General features: G+C 48.2%; 1 pseudogene; it reads right to left on the bottom strand.

Annotated features, from left to right (window-relative positions):
* Nucleotides 1-965: 965 nt before the first annotated feature.
* On the bottom strand, nucleotides 966-6,886 carry LOC147109647 (EEF1A lysine methyltransferase 3-like; annotated as a pseudogene).
* Nucleotides 6,887-7,613: the final 727 nt, after the last annotated feature.

The raw sequence follows: 7,613 nt of genomic DNA, 5'->3' as shown, positions 1-7,613 counted from the left end.
GCCCAATGTCGAGCGCAGCGTTGCTGGGAATGGAGGCTTAAAGGGAGGGGCCATTGCTGCAGTTTCTGCATTAAATCGATGTCCCTCGTCACCGACGGCAGCCGGGATCAGCGACAATCAGCCCCAGGCATACTAACAGAGTGCAGGGCTGATCAATCGTGGTACAGGGAAAAGTTGAAAAAACAACCTAAGTTGTGAACTCAAATGTTTCATTGACACAAGTGTCCTTTCCTTTAAATACCGTTCCCCAAGTGCCTGGCCTCCCTAACAATGCCTCCTGTAGCTGTCAGTGTTATGGCTGGCAATGCTGCAGACCAGTAAGGTGATGGGTTCAGTCTCTTATCTGTGCAGATGGAGTTCAGCTCAGGACTGACGGCCGGAGGAGTAATACAATGGTAGTCACTGTAGGATGTTGCTCAACTCAGACCTTCCCTGCTGGAATATTATTTCATTTGTTTTCACGATGTGCACGACCCCGGCAAGGCCCAAGATAATGGCCAAGAGACGCATGAAATGGCGCTGCTGGAGACCGGAGGGCCTTAAGAGTCAATCACTTAGCATGGGGCAGGAGTCACCTGCAGCAATAGTGGGACATTTAGCTGCAATCCTCAGTTTTCCTCATCATTTTACTGGTGTCAGTCCACAACTTACTAGATATATTGCAATTAATTGCATAATTTGCCATGCTGTAATTGGAACTGTTGTTAAGCTCATTACCACTTTACCAGCGCATCGTGATAAGGGTCGCCTACACGATCCCTCTATCCTTATGCAGGGCAAATAGACACTTGGCCGAGATATCAGAAAGTATTCAGCGCCCAGGAAGTCATGTCACGTGGTAGAAAGTGAGAAATAAAAGTGGGGCTTAAATTTAAAAAAGGAATATTGACTATTTCTTCTGAAATTTAAAAGGCCAGCGCTAGGGAGGCTAGCTCAATCCCAGTGTCAGGTTCAGTGATCAGAAATTATATTTTTTCAGTTAGCAGCCCATCCCGAGCACTTGTAACAATTTTGGTCATTTTGTACACAATAATATCTTTGCCCTCTAACCTGTCAACAATCTGGCAGTTAAAATACTGAGGTAGAAGCTCCTCGTGGAAAGAAGGAGAGCCATTCCTCTTTCATATTTCTGAAGAGAGGTAAATTGTACCGCCTTGGTTGGCGAGATGGCGCAACGTGTCTATGAGTGCCGGGTAGGTAACTGAGCTATATACAATATCTGAACCCAGGATGTAGTTATAGTCGGTCGGAAAGTTAGTGTGCTCTTCACCCCATGTCAGGGGGCAGACTTGTATACGCTGTTTGCAGGCAGTGGGGATGTTGATGGAGACGTTGTTTTCTAGTTGCTTCAGGATGTTCGGTTTATCTGTCAAGGTAACATCTCCACCTGACGAGAGAAAAAAGGACAGGTCCATTTCGGTTTGCCCTCGACTACTGATCCTCTATTGTGATCACAGAGCAAATATTAACGGCATCGCTGTATGGCGATGTGGAGTAGGTGGTACCCCTTCAGAACACGCGGGTACAGAGGCTCGATTGTAGCAGCTCGACTGACTTGTTCACGCCAACAGCACATGTAAACATTTCTTTAAATTTGAGGTCATATTCCTCGACGCTTTCATGCAATGGCTGACGTCACGAAAACATTCAGCTCAACTGGTTCTTTGATGTATCAGATTCAGTAAGCAGTTTACACATAGAATGCGCTCAACGGGCAGAAACAAATTACTGATACAATTCACTACAGTTCGCTAGAATTACATTTTGCAGAGATAATTATAAACTTGCAAAAAACAGCTATCGATCGCTTGGATGCGGGGATTAGTGTAGCCTAGTTATATCCAATCATTCATATCAATCACGCAGCAGCAAATGGATGGGGAAGGAATCTGTCTCTCAGATCATGCCAATGGGACCCGGACCTTCCCCTCAACAGTGTAATGCAGAATTCCCTGTATATGTTTCAGCAATCTTAGAGGAACTTGGAAATATTTACAAACCACTGATCAACCATTCGGTCTAATAATCTTCCAGTAGTTCATTACAGCAGTTTATTTTACAATTTTCACCCTCGTGTTCTAGCCCATCCATGGCCTCACCGTTCACTATCTCTGGAACCTTCTCCAGCCCTACAACCTTCAAGAACTCTGCGTTCTTTCAACTCTAGCCTGGGGAGCGCGCCTCCCTCCCTCCACCATAGCCTTGAACACCGTGCCTCTAGCTTTCTAGGCCCTAAGCAGTGGATTTCCCTGCCTAAACCTCTCGAACTCTATCTTCTTCTTAAGACGGTTCTTTAATACTACGTCTTCGACCAAGCTTTAAGTCGCCCATCCTAATATCTCTTTCTTTGGCTGTGTGTCAACCGTTGTCTGATTACGCTCCCGTGAAGTGCCTTAGGATGTTTCACCAGTTATAGGCGCTATATAAATGCAGGTTGTTGTTGTGGTTTGCATTCTTGTTCTCAATTGTCAGAAGCTGAGCGTTGGATTCACAGAATCGAAGACACAATGACATTGTACCTCCCTGATGTCTGTATCAAACTTTCTATCAGGTATGGCTGTCTGTCACCAGATGGCACTTACATGCTCAGTAATTACTGAAGCTTTAATTGCCACGTGTTGACAGAGAAACCATTAAAGTTCACCATTATTTGCTGGCAGGCTCCAGGCTTGGCCCCTTTATTCGTTGTACTAGCTGGAGTGCCTGGTGGTGCAGAGGGTTTTTTGAGGGCATGTTGTTGTTGGAAGAGAGAGAGAGAGAGACTGGGGGGAGAAGAGAGAGATTGGGTGGAGAAGAGAGAGAGACTGGTGGATTTAGTTCGGGATTAGCCTGGAGAGAGGGGGGGGGGAAGGAGCACGTCAGGCCTGGCCCGATCGACCCCTGCAAAGGAAGGAAGGATGAAAGAAGGCGAGCTCTCCCTCCCTGTCCCACCACTTCACTCTTTCCCTCCCTCACACTCTCTCTCTCCCTGCCCCTGTCTCTCCCTGCTTTACTCTCTCTCCCTCCCTCCCCTCTCCTCTCCCTCCCTGCTCCTCTCCTCTCCCTCCCTCCCCCCCCTCCTCTCCCTACCTCCCCCCTCCTCTCCCTCCCCACTCGCTCCCCCTTCTCCTCTCCCTCCCCCTCTCCTCTCACTCCCTCCCACTCCTCTCCCTCCTCCCTCTCCTCTCCCTCCCCCTCCTCTCCTCTCCCTCCCATCTCACTCCCCCCTCCTCTCACTCCCCCCTCCTCTCCCTTTCCCCCTCCTCTCCCTCCCCCTCCCTCTCCACCCCTCCTCTCCCTCCACCCCTCCTCTCCATCCCCCCTCCTCTCCTCCCCTCCTCCTCTCCCTCCCCCCTCCTCTCCCCTCCTTCCCCACCGCTCCTCTCCCCTCCCCCCTCTCCTCTCCCCTCCCTCCCCCTCTCGTCTCCCCTCCCCCCTCTCCTCTCCCTCCCCCCCTCTCCTCTCCCTCCCCCTCTCCTCTCCCTCCCCCTGCCTCTCCCTGATTTCCTCTCTGTCCCTCCCTCCCCCTCTCTCTCTGCCTTTCCTCAGAGCCCAGACGCGGTGAGCCGAAGCGTCCGTGTGTGGATCAGTGACTCAGGGCCGGCCGGTGTGCGGCCTAGCGCATGAGGCCCGGCCGGACTCACCTTAGCTCAGGTCACGCTCCGGGCCGACGTTGATGCGCACGCTGACTCCTGCCCCACCAGCTTTTAATAAGATGGCGGTGATGGCTACTCTCGGCTCAGTCCCACGCCGCCAGCCTTTACCAAGATGGTGGCGATCGCGGGGCGGGACGGGCGGTGCCTAGCTCGGGCTGGGCTGGCGAGGAGGGGCCGAGGCTTCAAGGCCTGCAGGCAGCTCATCCACCACCGAGGGGGGGAAAGCCTGAGTCCCCTTTGCAAAAGGATTTTTTTTTCTTTTAAAAGCAACTTTTTTTTGCTGGAAATCTATATTTACACGCAAAATGTGGGAAAAAGAAATCAACAGTTAGGAATCAAGATGGCGGCCACTCACCTCAGCTCAGAAGGATTAGGCCCGCCCACACACGCAATGAAACGCCCCCTGTGACGCACCGATTGGTCAACCATCAGGTTAATCCCCTATACGATTGGTCAACTATCACGTCACTCAATGCTAATGAGCAGAATGTTGCTGTTTTTTAACCGTTTTTGTATACTGTCGGAACAATTTTTGTCTGACCAAAAAGTACATATGCCTATTAGAGTCCCCAAATGATAAGCTTTCTTTTGATATAACATATGTGTAGGTACGCTGTATAACCTTTGATTGTATAGCTGGACAGACAGACAAACAGACAGACAGAAAGACAGACAGACCAACCGTTTTATATATATAGATAATCGGATGGTGTTGGCTGGATTTAATTCGAATTCAATTACAACAAGAAGAATAATAAGAGCAACATCTTGCATTTATATAGCGCCTGTAGCATAGTAAAATGTCTGAAGGCGCTTCACAGGACCGATATTAAAAAAAGATTGACACCGAGCCACACAAGGGGATATTAGGGCAGACTTGTTCAAAGAGGCTGGGTATAAGGGGTATCTTAAAGGAGGAAAGAGAGATAGAAAGGTGGAGACTTTTTAGTAAGGCAATTCTACAATTTCTAACCTGATTTTTAATCTACCTGCATGGACAGGAGAGTTGGCAGTCCGATTCATTGCCAAACCTCATTTGCTCAGTGCTCAAATTGCGTACAGCAAGTTCACACTTACAGCAATAGGATATATGTACAAGCAATCTGTTTTTACTGGTGTTGGTTGAGGGATAAACGTTGGCCAGGACACCAGGAGAACTGTCCTGCACTTCCTGAAATAGTGCCGTGGAATATTTTCCATTCAGGAGAGGACAGATGAAGATCTACATAGGAGCAGCATCTCATTTGGAAATCTTTTAGGCTTCATTTACATTCTCTTTGACGATGATATGAGCACTAAACGTTTACAGCAAGGCGACATAATCCTCCCAATCCACCTTTACGAGCGACGAGGGCCCTTAACATCCTCAAACACTCTCGGACTGGTAACACGCCTTTCCAATATAGACAGGCTGATACCTGGGATGGCAGGAATGACGTATGAGGAGAGATTGGGTCGATTGGGCTTGTACTCGCTGGAGTTTAGAAGATTAGAGGGGATCTCATCGAAACTTATACAATTCTAACAGGACTAGACAGACTAGATGCTGGAAGGATGTTCCCGATGGCGGGGGAGTTCAGAACCAGGGGTCACAGTCTAAGGATAAGGGGTAAGCCATTTAGGACAGAGATGAGGAGGAATTTCTTCACCCAGAGAGTGGTGAACCTGTGGAATTCTCTACCAAAGAAGGCAGTAGAGGCCAATTCATTAAATTTATTCATGAAGGAGTTGGATATATTTCTTAAGGCTAAAGGGATCAAGGGATATGGAGAGAAGGCAGGAACAGAGTACTGAATTTGGACGATCAGCCATGATCTCATTGAATGGCGGAGCAGGCTCGAGGGGCCGAATGGCCTACTCCTGCTCCTACTTTCTATGTTTCTATGTTTGTCATTATCATCCATATTCCTTTCTGATATCAACAAAGTGATGCGGTTCAGTTCACTTCCCAACCTTTCACTTACCAAGTAGTGTTGTTAAAATCCCCACGATTCCAGTGCCCGATCCCAACTCAATCACTTTCTTCCCATGAAAACTGATGTTCTCTTTCTCAAAATACCGGCAAAGAGCAATTGCCTGAAAAGATGAAACTAATGTACGTTAGGATTAATTCATTCAGAAAGTGATGCGACTCTCCTGGATCCCAACACCTGCTGTTAACGGAGGGTGGGAACTGGGAACAAGTAATTCCCTAGAGATGTAAAGGAAGGCTCATGGGAACAGTTGCCAATCGGACACTCTCACTCACCTCCCAGTGGATTCAGATCAGCACTGGCGAGTCTGATCATACAGTGTTCTGTCTTTCACCTGCTGATGCAATGGGTCGCAGAAGTGATCTTACCTGCTGCCCACCGCTTCACCCCCACCCACAATCACTCCCAGTCTCACCAATTTCATCAGCCACATATCCCGAGTGCAGTCAAAGCTGCAGCAATGACTCAACGTGAAGATACAGCACCGCTTGTGGTACCGAGTCTCAAAGAAGTAGAAGGTCTCAGTTTTCAGTCCCGGTCGCTACTGCTTTACCCACCCTGGTGAACAGCAGCCAATGACCTTGCTCTAAAGTGCGCACACTGTGAGGGAAGAGTCGTTCTCAGCAACAGTGTGTGCGGCCTCTGTAGACTTTACGCCTCAGGCCTCACATGCGTAGAATGGCCATTTATGGCGAGGAAGCAACGGGTGATTGTGGAGCAGCACAGGTCAAAAACTCTAGGAGGAGAGGGGGAAACTGGAGGGTGCAAATATAAAACACCCTACCGGCACCAGTGAGAGCAGATCATTTAATTAGCTACACTGAGCCTTCAACCCTTATTAAAACCAAGACTTGAGATCAGAGAAACGTACATTGCTCTGTGTCAAATGTGTGTGAGAAATGCAGGTTCCAGCCAGCCACACAACGGACTGTGGACAAGATGTGCCAGATCGGTGATATATTCCCCAAACACCAGCATCTTGTTTCAGAAAAAAAGGAAGATTCTAAACTGTTGCTTAGAACAGAGACAGATTAAAAGAAGCTGCATTTTTTCTGGTAAATACATGAGCTGTGACAGGCCGGCTTTGCTTCTATCCGATTAATCCATTTGACTTACAGCTTCCCAGACATCAGCAGAATAGTCAATATCAGCATTGACGAATCGACCGATCTTGAAACTGTATCCGCAGAACTCATATTTGTTCTCAATGATAATTTTAGTCGATTTGCCAGCCCCCGCATCGTTGCTGGAATTCTCCAGCCGCCGGACAGTCGTCATCCTATTTAATCTTTCTCTGGAATTCCCCTGATGGTTCCTCTGTGAGCTGCAGTGGGGTTCGCTCCCGGCGCAGGATGAAGATTTCTGTAAACGGTAGAACATGCATTTATATAACGCCCCTTGAGTCCTCGGGACGCCCCAAAGTTCCTCACAGCCAATGAAATGTAATCACGCCTGCTATGTAGACACACTCAACTACCAATTTTGTGAACAGCAGGTTTTCCCAAACAGCAATGAGTTAAAAACCCAGTCAACATGTTTTATTGGTGTTGGTTGAGGGAAGAATGTTGGTCAGGACATCGGGAATTCTCCTCTGTGCTTCAGCAAATATTGGCATGTGCTCTGTACATCCGCCTGAACAGTCAATGGTGGTCATAGTTTAAGGTCCTATAAGAAAGGCGACACGTTTCAAACTGCGGTGCTCCCTCTTTCCAGGAGCAACGTGTTGACATGCTACAATTCAGAGCAGCTGAAGGCAGTTAACTGGGGGAACTAGATTAAACTGGTTTTCCTATAGCAGGTCTCAAGGCTCCTTTGTTTCAGGGCCTATAAAAACAGTCTTCGTAGTGTGATTTGCACTGAGTGCTGGAGTTGGGTGAGTGAGGGACTTAGGTGAGGAGTGGAAGGAGAAGGAGCTCCCATGCTTCACCTTTGCTTTTCCTAACTTTTCACCCTGTAAGAATTGGTTCTTACTTTAGACCAAGGAAAGCGTCCGAGGGCGGGAGCA

Source organism: Somniosus microcephalus, chromosome 12, assembly GCF_052327205.1.
Source record: "Somniosus microcephalus isolate GS21.2 chromosome 12, FLI_Smic_1.0, whole genome shotgun sequence".
NCBI classification, from domain to species: domain Eukaryota; kingdom Metazoa; phylum Chordata; class Chondrichthyes; order Squaliformes; family Somniosidae; genus Somniosus; species Somniosus microcephalus.
The sequence above is the reverse complement of the archived record's forward strand: the minus strand, read 5'-3'. Positions and strand labels throughout refer to the sequence as shown.